Source organism: Magallana gigas, chromosome 10 (genome assembly GCF_963853765.1).
Source record: "Magallana gigas chromosome 10, xbMagGiga1.1, whole genome shotgun sequence".
Classification (NCBI taxonomy): domain Eukaryota; kingdom Metazoa; phylum Mollusca; class Bivalvia; order Ostreida; family Ostreidae; genus Magallana; species Magallana gigas.
Genome location: NC_088862.1, coordinates 21,532,259 through 21,544,834, shown reverse-complemented (window position 1 = coordinate 21,544,834; position 12,576 = coordinate 21,532,259). Strand labels below are relative to the sequence as shown.

Below are 12,576 nucleotides of genomic sequence, written 5' to 3'. Positions count from 1 at the left end.
TGGTTTTTTTTCTATTATATTGTTTTATCCTCTAAATGTATATCGATCCGTTATACATATAAAACGTCGGAACTACAGTACATGTGTGTAAAAGACAAGGACGAACTAATATATTCCAAAATGATGGTTTTTTTATTTATGCATTGTTATGATTTTATAATAGTTGTTCACTACAATTAGACTGCTTATTGTAACATTAAAAAAAAACGAAATAACACCATTCTTACATGCATTTTTTTTTTTGGGGGGGGGGTGGGTATTTTGTCACTCACAACCTAGAGCGATTGTTAACGAATAGCAGTTTTGTTTTTCTAATTTGAAAATATGTTTTATTAGTATAAATAGTAACTATTCAATATAGATAACAAAATAAATTAATCAAAGGTATATATGTCTGAACACAAATTTTTAAATTAATATTATAAATAGAACAGGCACAAACGTTAAACTCAGTGCAACGTTTTACACACGACATCGATGTTATCTATATCACTTTCCTTGGACCTCTTCTGGGTTTTTTTTTTAATTTAAAATGTTAAACGCTTACTTCTAAACATACTATACAAAGCAAAGAAACGAGTAGAAAATAACGATGAATAAACAATTATTATTTACAAAACATAAAATAACTCAATACATGTAGCAACAGGTGACTTGTGCGCGGATCTAAACTTTTTCCTCCAAGAGAATATTACTGCTTGAGTCCGATGCCTATTTTCGGTAACTTCTTTGCTTAATTTTTAAAAATGTAAATTTTCCAATAAGGGTCAAGACCTAGATATGCACATTTGTGTCTAGAACGTAAATATGCACGAGACGTTTAGAAAATGTGACTGTGCTTTAGAGTGCTAGTGAACTTCATCAGCACACCGGCTTCTTAACTAGGAATAACCCTTGAAATAAGATATATGGCACCATCGAACCCAACATATTGAAGTCACTCAGCGCAGTACTTATTAACTAAATTCGTAATTTAAGACAAGTTCATAGCATTTTTAGGTAAAACTTCATATTTCAGGGTACACATGACAGAAATTGGTAACGGCGGGTCCCGGTAACCGAAGGAATATGCTAGGTGGATATGTCTTTTCCTATCAATGACACCTTCAGGTTCGATGGACACCTTAATAAATATGCTGTGAGGGCTGTCCCGTGGGTCGACACTCTTGTTAACTCAAGCTAACGCCCTCAGGATCCCTGGGCGATTTCCTTCGCCCGGTACGACTCCTCGTTCAGCAGATCGTTGAAGTCCACGGCGGACACATCGAAGGAACTCTCCCAGTGTGCGTGGCTAGTGTTGTGCGGGCTCTGACAAGGGAGATAACTCTGATCCTGCATCCGGCGTCTCTCCAGCCCGGCGTACAGGTGAGAACGGGACAGCTTCTGGAAAGTTTCCCGGATGTAGTCCCATCGTTCCTCGTTGCTCATGTTCTGTATTGTGCAGGTGGGTTGTGCGCTCGGGAGGAAAGTAGTGGAGGAGTGCTCTTCCTTGAGTGTCGGTACCTCTCCACATTGTGGAGCTCTGTGGAGTAATGGCGGCGTCTGTCTGTCCGTGCAAAACCTGTTGTTTGTATTATTGTTGTTGTTTTCTGTCGTCTGTTTATAGTAATCGTCACGTTTTTCATCCTGTGCACTGCATATCTGTTGAGCCGATTTGTGCACGCTGTAATGGCCTAATTTCCTGACTGTCTTCAATCGAGCACGACCATGTCAGTTGACGTCATCATCTTCTGATACCCCGGATGTTGCGCTGTTCAGACACGGTCTCAAAAAGAAATAGCCGGTCCCAGCACCCACTCCCATCGAGATCCACACCCACATTTTTTCCGGACAACACAGCGAGAACGAGGCTGATGCGTACCCCTGTCAGGACTACGTGACACGTGGACAGACCCAAATGCACCGGGACTTTGAGTTTCTTGCGAAAATAGATTTTAAAGCATGTAGAATCTTAATGTTTAAATATTTATTGTTTAATATCGATTAAATGATTACATTCGTTTGATTAAAATTTTTAAAATATATTAAAGCATCGTCATCATCATCATCATCATCTTCATCATTATATCATCATCATCATCATCATCGTCGTCATCTTTTCATAGGAAATAATTTTTTTATGGTGTTTACCTGCAGTGCAACTTAAGCTCTTGGACTTTAATAAACACGTGTAAGGCTTCACATAGGAAAGCTGCCGCCACGGTGTATAAAATGGCTCCAACCAAACCTGAATATAACAAGAAGAAAATTCCGTTGTTGTAATATATACTCCTCATAACTCTGATCATGTTAATATATGAAATATACGTTTGATTGCTGTAAAAGCTGGTTTTACTGTTGTTAAATTTGATCGTGATTTTAAATAATTCAATATTTACATGTAGATGGAAACATTACATTTTAATCAAAGAAACTTACCCGGTATATTTGAAGTGTTCCAGTCTTCGATTATGAATGAAATATTGTTTCTAGAGAAGTCCATTTCGCAATTAATTCTGAAAAAAAGCAGGACATATCTAAATAAAAAATATTAATCAATAGTAAAGTAATAAATACTTTTTTTAAATCCGAGCATTGTTAGTAATTTAGGAACATAAAAACTCATCCGTATCATGGATATTTGTTAAATGAAGAACAGAAACCTTTACCAAAATCCGCTTTGACTTTTCTTTGCTAATTCTGCACTTGAAGATTCTGAATAATTCATCAGGTGCGCGGAAATATATATCAATGTAATCCATTTACAGTAGACATTTACTCAAATTATGAAATAGCAATGAATCTGTTAATTGGTGAGTATTTAATCAGGCGGGTTTTAAAGGCGTTTTAATTAATTCGGACCCATTTACTGAGGATATTAATCTCCATGCTTAATTAACAAGGCAGTATTCTCGGCTATTAATTATGTCCTCGTTCTCAAAATGGCATCAAGAAATCTAGCAATCCGGAACGCTATATTTAATCATATCAAATTATGTGATTAATAATAAAAATATAATTGTCACATTACAATTTTTTTATATAAGCAAACCTATAAATAGACATCGTTATATTCAACATTTGTATACATGTACATGTATAATTTTTTTTTACGTATCTTTACATTTTTGGAGCTTTAAGTATCGTGTCACTGTACATTGATGTACATGTATCTCCAAAAAAAAACCAAAAAAAAAAAAAAAAAGGCGCTTGCAATGAATCACGCGCGTTGAATTTCTATGGTATTGGTAAATAGTTATACATGTACAAGTATATTATTTATTGCTACATGTACATTTATTGCTACATGTAACTAATCTTATTCATGTAATCATTACATTTATTTATCATTTAGTCTTGGGTTTATATATATATATATATATATATATATATATATATATATATATATATATATATATATATATATATATATATATATGTGTGTGTGTGTGTGTGTGTGTGTGTGTGTGTGTGTGTGTGTGTGTGTGTGTAATCTAAGTGTTCCTTTAAGTGTCCCGTACCGCAGGTTCCTGGTTGTTGTTTTGACAAATTTTTTTATACAACTGATGAAATTTGCTATTTATCATGTTTATATTTTCTGTTCATAAAAGAAATTACGGGAGATAACTCTAACTCAGTGCGTTTAATATGAAAAATTCCAAGATTTCTGAATGTCAACATGGTGTGCAAATTTGATGTATCTATTTCGTAAATGCCCGACATAATATGCAATGCCAACCCGTGCACGCAAGGGTCTAAGTCTAGTTGAATCATTAAAATTGTTTCTCCTGTGATGCATTTTAATAGCAATTTAAGTTCAATCAACAATTGCATTTGGTTCAATATATAAAAATACATATATAATGCTGGGAAATAAATTTCAAATACCTATATGCTCAATACTCCGGTCCATGAAAGTCATATATTCGGCTAACATCAACACAATGAAACTAAACTTCTCACTCTGGAATGGTACACTGTAGTCAAGCTCTGGGAGCTTTATTTGAAAGTTGAAAACAACGTGGTATTGGAATTACCACAAATGAGTTGCATATTGCTAGCGTATGTAAACATGTATTGCCAAATAAATAACACAAGCAAGGTACAGATATGATATGGCTTAGTGCAAAGCAGTTAAATGTACATGTGCACACTACCAAAGTTATTATTCTGCATTGAATGATAAAAAATACTTACATTTACCGAAAATATCCCCATTCTAAATCCTTGCTCTTTGTAAATGGCGTGGGTTTTTCAAAAATTCTGATCCACTTAATAGATAACAAATAGCGCGGAAACTGTATAACTGGGGTCGGCTGCTTTCACCCTGGCCATGGCATCTCGCTGTGACATTCAATTAACTCGCAATAAACAAATTGAAAGGGAAAACCCAAATGCCCTGCACTTTAAGTATTTCATATATTTTCCACAGTTAGATGCATGCTCTGTCTTTATAATATTTAAATTTTACAAAAACACAACAAACGGTATAAATATGAAAATCAATTAATCTTGTTTATTAATAATGATATTTAATATATGGTGTTATATAATGTAGTTATTGCTTAACATTTTTTGTCCGTAGCATGGCATAACTGAGGTATGCTAATCTTTAGCATTTAAAAGAGAAAAAAAACAATTCGATTATTTAGACGTTTTAAAAACGTTCTGCAAACATTGCCGGGTAATGTTTTTATTATGCTGTCTTATAACATTTCATTCTCTATGATAAGCAGTTTTCTGACGATAAAGAAATATACATTTGAAATACCAATTCAATGAAAGCAATTTTCGTCAGGCATTTCTAGTTGACCGTGTTATAAAAATCACAAATAAAACATTTTTATAACATATTTTAGAAATGTTTTTATGCTAAATAACCATAACATTTTTCATCACGTTTTTACAACGTTGTCAAAACTAAACGGAAATGTTTTTAAAATGTTGTATTAATAATGTTTTCTTTTGCATCCTTACAACAAAAATAAAATGTTTTTTAAACGTTCTAAAAATGTTTTTATGGAAACGTTCTTGGAAATCAACCTTACAACCAGAATAAAATGTTATGAAAACGTTTTGTGATCACTACACCTTGAAATAGTTTCTCAAATCAGCAAAAATAATCCCTTGATCATAATAGAAAGCATGATGAATAAGATATATATATTAATCAAATAGGCCAAAACAATGGCAATTTTGGATGAAAAATTATCTTACGTTGACTCAAAATAGATGTTTTACTTTTTGATTCTGACAACGAAAATAAAAAGAGCTACTCAAAATTTCATGTACCGAAAGTTTCACGGGTCATAAGTCATCACCTATCAATTTACAAGTCAATCAAGCTCATCCGGAAATTGAACATGTAAACAAACTGAGTTGTTTTGGACATTGGTTAAGTGTCACGTGATTGCGATCTCTGTCTAAAAATAGTTACAGTGGGATTGACACACTGAAAAAAGAATTTGAATTTGAAGCTATTCGATGTCTGGGGTAAGAAATACGCATTAATAGAGAATACATCTTAATAAATATATAGTTCTTGAAGACATCATGTTTCAATGAGAGACTTCTGGCTTATGATGTATGCCACGCTGCAGTATTTACATTCCCCTGCGCTTGCGTGTATATGAAGCGGAAGGAAAACTCAATATTTTGGTGTTGGCCCAACGCCTAATTCTATTTTATCTTTTTAATTTGATTTATTTAATTTTGAACACCGTAATTTTTCAAAAGTTTATCTTTTCATATGATATGTAAAATAAATTGGAAATTGTGTTAAAATTCGATATTTGTTAAATCATGGGTTCAGTCAATATGACCAAAAGCCCCAGGCGGACTTGAACTCATGATCTGCGATAATCATTCACAAACCGCAGATTTTTAACCACTGAGCTATGACAATATACAGCTAATCCGATTGATTCAAAATTTAACAAAACATCAAAATCACGGGGAATAAATATCCGCGTAAAATTGCCATCTTGTGACGTATTGTCTAAAAAAGTATAAGTTAGTGAAGTACCTTAAAAACACTGTAGATTCCTAATTAATCGCTAGGAATGAATATCTGCGTAAAAATCGCGAGAAGCAGACCTTGCAGATTTTGAAATCTTGCCTTTATTTTTTGACGGATGTGAACTACATATAATTATGATATATTTTGGGTTTGCGATTTTATACTAAGTATTCTCGCAATTGATGCAAAACGGTTGAATAACGGAGCTATGTTCTTGCGTAAAATAAGGAATCTACAGTATTTTCAGCTCAATAAGGTACAATTTGTCCATCAGCTAGTCAATATTATACATTTGTTATACTTTCATGTTAAATACTGAAATCTGATTGGTTAAGACGCAGTTAATAATATTTTCTATTACCCTCAGCGTTAGCAACGCACTTAGCAACGGGTAACATTAAAAAATGTTACATGCGCGAAAATTATGCGCGTACGGTTCGCTGTAGAATTCACGTTATTCCTATATAAAAGCAGTAAAAGTTTCTTAAAAATGAAGACATTCAGTATAACAAAATAAATAGTGCCTGTTTGGGAGGATAACACTTGAAATTGACACCCCTCGAAAACCATTGTCAACCTCCGCTTCGCATCGGTTGACAATGGTTTTCTCGGGATGTCAATTTCAACTGTTACCCTCCCAAACAGGCACTATTTATATAATATTACATGGCTTCGAGGGCGACATACCAGAATATTTGCCCCGAGGCGACAGAAAAGCCCTGGAGTGTTATGTCGCCCGATGCCGAAGGCAGAGGCCGACATAACACTCCAGGGCTTTCCTGTCACCGAGGGACAAATATTCTGGTATTGTCGCCCGAGAAGACATGTAATATATGTTATATAACATTTTTAATTAAATCAAACTCGGGTTATCAACAAATTTATTTACATGTAATTCACAAGGCAGAGGAAAATGTTTTTAAAACACCTACGCTTGAGTTTATCACTTTTGTCGTATTTGCCGAATTTTTTTCATCAATTAAACTATCGAGTTCATCTGAATTTAGATGAACAAACCGCAGACGTTGGCCTGACATGTTTAAAATTCGCGGATCTGTTTACGTTTGCTTAGCAACTGGCTCGTTGAATTTTGAACCTGACGTAATTAATATGCAGAATTCTTGCACGCGATGGTGATATTACAGTTTCGGGAGGGCAATATAACTATTTCCTGTGAAATATAACTGTTTCCGGGAGGGCAATATAACTGTTTCCGGTATGATTCAGCAATTTTCAGGGCATAGTAATAAAATTATCTCATTTGTGACATAACGAGAAAACTTATTCAAAAATGGTATATATTTTATTGAAATCTATAAATGAGAGGAGAAAAGTGTACCTCAATGCGCTTATATGCAACTTTTAAATCAAAGTACTCAAGTACTGACGGGAGTTGATTTTATCGATTATCATTTATTTTAAAATCAGCGATATGTTATTTTGCATGGCAAGTAGTATCGATAATCGAAATATTTCTGAGAAATTGCATGGATCCAGGCAAGATTGAACTCTAGTTTTGTTCAACCAAACGCTCGACTGTCTCCGTTTATCTCTGACAAGCAAGAGAGACTCACTGTTTTATCGGATATTAACGGAGACGGCCGAGCGTCTGCTTGAACGAGACTAGTACATTGAAGTCTAGCGTATGAATACATGCATACGACTTCAAAAAATATCTAAACTGTTTGTACCATTTAAAATCTTACTATTTTTATGATATCAAAAATAGGTTTTCTTGAAAAACAATGCTTCAGAATACATTGCATCGAATTTATCGATTATTTTCAGGAACTAAGTGTTGTCAGCGGTATTGATTTGTGCTTAGGTCCAAACACTGTTTCACTTTCGGTTTGCCTGAGTAAGTGCATAGGAGAGTTGATTAAAATCAACTCCCAAAAATGAATAAATGAAAAAAAAAATTGTCTGCCCCATTGTAAACTGATGTTGTTTACCTTTTGTAACCTCGGTAAACCTTTTTATAATATTCTGTTATTTCCTAATAATACGGCATTTCCTTTCATGTCCCAATCACTTTCGGCTTTTATCCAACCCAAAGTCTTTAGGAGCATGCGCAAACAGATGCAAGTTCTTTTTCCGCTGTATCTCGAATCGAAAATGATTCATCGGCATCCATCACTTAAAACATGTTGAGAATATTTAACTCAGTGGAAAACAAAGAGTCTGTATGCTTGAAACTCATGAGTAAATCATTTTGCTATCCTCTCCGTCTTCCGATCGGCCCATCAACACCTTAGCTTATAATCGATTCAACCAAAACGGTGCATTGCAGAATATGCAGATTGAGGGGTGATTTTTATTAATGAAAAGTGCAATGAACCGTTTTGGAGAAACCTGAGATGTTGAAGGACCGATCAGAAGACGAAGAGGATCGCAAAATAATTTTACTGACGAGTTTCAAGGTGAAGCAAAACTTCCAGCTGGTGTGACGGTTTTGAATAATCGAAGATTGCGGCGATGTGCACCTTCTGTAGTATTAGGTACAATGTATATATATTTTTATTGTGAGAAAAGGTGCTTGTGATTTGTCTGTGTAACAGCTGATTTGGTGGCAAATGTAGAACCATTTTCACAAGACCTTGGACTTTCAGTAGGACGTAGCTATCTATTTCTTGCGTCAAAACAAGGTAAAAATGACGCGGTTTCAAGCGAAGTGTGCACCGATTGCGTAGTCTTAGCTCAAAAGCCAGACAAATCTTGCAGATTTCAGAGAGCCATGGCCGAGTAGCTGACAATGAAATAGACAGGACTACGTCACATTGCTGGTTTAACACAACTACCCAAAGTTCAGGCTTTGTTAAAATGGCTCTATCATTGGCTACAAACGAAAACATATGGTACAAAACATTTGTTGACATTACAAAACTTTTGCATGCAGACCAATCAGCAGGAACAGTGTAATCAGCATCAACTGGTGTTTGAGGTATGGCAAATACAAACTGAACATAAATCTAAAGATACAAAAGTTAGAAATATTACAAATGACTTTGATTTTTGCTGCTAAATATATTTTTTTGAAAAGTCACAGATCATGCTCGAGCATTTTTTAATGATATAAGCACTATAAGAATTGGGGCTTCCAGAACTCAGCACATGTTATGGCGGGAATATGACGTACAGTTACGTCTCCGGCGAGCCATAAATACTTCACCTATCACAGATGCAGAGCTTTGGTTATTTTATATGTCAAACTTCTCTCCAAACAATTTTCAAACTATTGGGGTGTGTAACTGTGTAAGGAATAATAAATCATTCTTTGAGTAATATGGGGTGATAATTTTGGTCGGGGTATGATTAAATCCAATAGAGACCCAAGGGTTTAATGATGGATTTGATCACTCACCGACCATATTTACAACCTCATAATTACATACGAACTTATATTAATTTATAAAATTTTCAGCAATCGTATGTTATAATGCTTTTTTCATTTCGCAGAATTTTGCCAAACCCCGTGTTTGCGCATGCGATCTTGACGTTCTATTTGTAAAAGAGATAGTGGTACTGCTATTGGTTTTCATCAGTCCCAGCTTACCTGTTTTCTCCGGGGGTACAATGATGCGTCTTGTACAGTGAAATGGGGAAAGTCAACCATAAAATGACAAACTTATGTTTTAAGGTGGAATGTCCCTCTGATAAGAGAGATAACTTCTGTAGAAAATAACACCACTTTGTTTCTGTTAACTCATAATTATTGAGGCATGTAACAACAAGGGAGGTGGTGCTGGGTCCCAATTTATGTTGAAAGGCGATACACTTATTTAAATTCAAATATAGAGAAAGAAAATTTGAACGGAACGAATTGAACCCCAGGGCTCTTTTAATGCAGGGGGCAAAAAAGTAAAGAAAACTTTTCAAAATATTACAAGAAATGTATCATAATGATGAAGTATTTATGAGGCAATATATACATGACTATTCCTCCCCCTCCTTCTCCCCCCCCCCCGGATGTATTAATTTTTTTTAATATAACTAAATTTCATGTACTTGTTCAGTACATGTACAGTACATGTTTGATGTTTAAAGTAGATCCAGTGTTCTGTGACGTCACACTTTTTTGTAAAACTTTGAATTCTTTAAAAATTGTGCAAGATAGTTTTATTTATTTTATGTGAATATAATCACATGGATGTAATTAGAATTATTGGTAGGTTAAAGATATTTTCGCACTTAATTTTATACTAAATTTCCAATTTTTTATTTATTTTATCTATGCAAAGGGGAAATAACTCTTTTTCTGACTTTTCTCTCAGTTGTATGTCTAAATGCTATAGTTTTTCTTATTCCAACGATTAATTTTAAAATATTTTTGTAATTTTAGTTTTCCGATAAAGTTGACATTAAAATTAAACAAGAAAAACAAATTTCTGCCAACAAGATTTTACTTTTAACAGAAAAAAATACATTTTTCTAATGCTAAAATATGCTTTAGTTTATGTTTATCTGGCATCTCAAAAAGTGTGATGACATGTATATTTTTTCTAACAATTGATGACATTTAAGTCTATTAAGTCGAAATCAGTGCGGTTTTTCAACTTTCCTCAGAGAATTTTACGAGTATGGAGCTACCTTAAGGCCAGAGAATATTTTGATGGAATAATTTTTATTTCTCTATCTAAGGCTCGTTCACAGAGCTGAATGAATTATAATTGGGAAAATGTGACCAAGACAATTACAAATTCTTGAGTTATCATCGTTTAAAGCTTATAGCATTTCAAATGTTTAAAATTGAAGAAGGCTTTTCTATTATGTGATAGCAGATATGAGAACAAATTTAAAAAAAAACACCTAATATCTCATTTGATTCAAGACAATATATCCCTATACTGATATCATACCAATTACTGGAAGATTATTCTCTTGATTACCTTTTTGTATTACATAACAAAATGCTCTGGTTTACATTTTTAGGATTTCTTAAATATATATCCATTTACCATTATCTTCTCCAAATTTAAAAACAGAAAACCTTTTCCGAAATTTTAGAAACTGTGTCCATTTATCATGCACTGTATGTAAAACCTTCAATAGTCTATGATAAAGAAAGATAACTCTTGCTGATTAAAGCAATTTTTGTTGCAAACCTATACAACAAAGTGCTATTCTGAACTAAAATGCAGCGCTTCAATATGTTTTGTAATATGAATTGAAAATGTATATAACTATATAATTTAATTCTGGTTGTTACGCAGCATTTGATTGGATAGAAAAATTTAGTTAAATTTGTATAACCTGGTTTGCACGTCACAAGACACGTCACAATGCACCAACGTACTAATTCACTTGACGTTACGTTTGAATTTTGAACAGATTTATATCATTTTTAGAAGTAAAACGGACTCAATTTGTACAGCAAATTCCAGAAAATTAAATTATAAGGAATGAACTCAATATCTACCCAAGTTATACTCGTATAACCTGGGTTGGAGCAATTTACGCCTTTTTATAATCCGCTTCGCGGATTATAAAGCGTAAATTGCCCCAACCCAGGTTATACGAGTATAACTTGGGTAGATATTGAGTTCATTTCTTAAATATTATTTTCATATAATTTAATTCTGGTTGTAACGCGGCATTTGATTGGATAGAAAAATTAAGTTAAATTTGTATAACCTGGTTTGCACGTCACAAGACACGTCACAATGCACTAACGTCAAAAACGTACTAATCCGCTTGACGTTACGTTTGAATTTTGAACAGATTAATATCATTTTTAAAAGTAAACGGACTCAATTTTCACAGCAAATTACAGAAAATTAAATTATAAGAAATGAACTCAATGTCTACCCAAGTTATACGAGTATAACCTGGGTTGGGGCAATTTACGCTTTTTTTATAATCCGCTTCGCGGATTATAAAGCGTAAATTGCCCCAACCCAGGTTATACTCGTATAACTTGGGTAGACATTGAGTTCATTTCTTAAATACATTTTAGATTTTTAATTTTATGCGGCGATGGTAAAATTTTGCTTTTCACTATGTCTAGTTTTCTTCATAGCATGATTTGACATATTATCAATTTTTTGAAAAATCTAGCAGCGCTTCATCACTTAAACTTTGTTTCATATGAATCGATTGATATTGACTTTGATGAAAATCAATATGAAATTTTTTTAAAAATATATGGCAAAATTAATAGCAGAGGGATATTACAACTTTAACATGTACAATTATATTTTGAAGAAAATATCACACAAATCACAAAAATATCCATTTTAATAAATCAACTATTATGTAAATCCCGAAACCGTCAATCAAACGGCAGGTGGACCACCTGTCTTGTAGTTCTGTCCACATCCGACCGATTTCGGTGGGACTGTAGTGGTGGCCAGTTATTCTGTACATAAAGTGGCTTCCACACGGAGCAACGTCACGGTAGCCACAGGTGAATTCTGGGTGCGATTTTGCGACAGCCCCGATATGCTTCCTGCACATGCCTGTTATGTAAACATCTTCGAACACAAACTGGGGAACTTCCTTCGTAGCTTGGTAAAGTTTGAATAAGATATCTCCAGAGATTACGTAAGCCGGTCCAGACACGTAAACTGGGTATTCTGATT

At 34.0% G+C, this 12,576-nt stretch overlaps 1 long non-coding RNA gene across 2 annotated transcripts; it reads right to left on the bottom strand.

The window, feature by feature from the left end:
* Window positions 1-423: 423 nt before the first annotated feature.
* On the bottom strand, window positions 424-4,365 carry LOC105320649 (uncharacterized). Of its 2 annotated transcripts, none has more exons than XR_010710147.1 (4): window positions 4,177-4,365; window positions 2,419-2,495; window positions 2,131-2,227; window positions 424-1,918 (listed from the first exon to the last, which is right to left on the bottom strand). It is a non-coding gene; the product is annotated as an uncharacterized lncRNA (long non-coding RNA). The 2 variants fall into 2 exon arrangements; XR_010710146.1 differs by lacking the exon at window positions 4,177-4,365 and adding an exon at window positions 3,868-4,116.
* Between the last annotated feature and the right edge of the window lie 8,211 nt (window positions 4,366-12,576).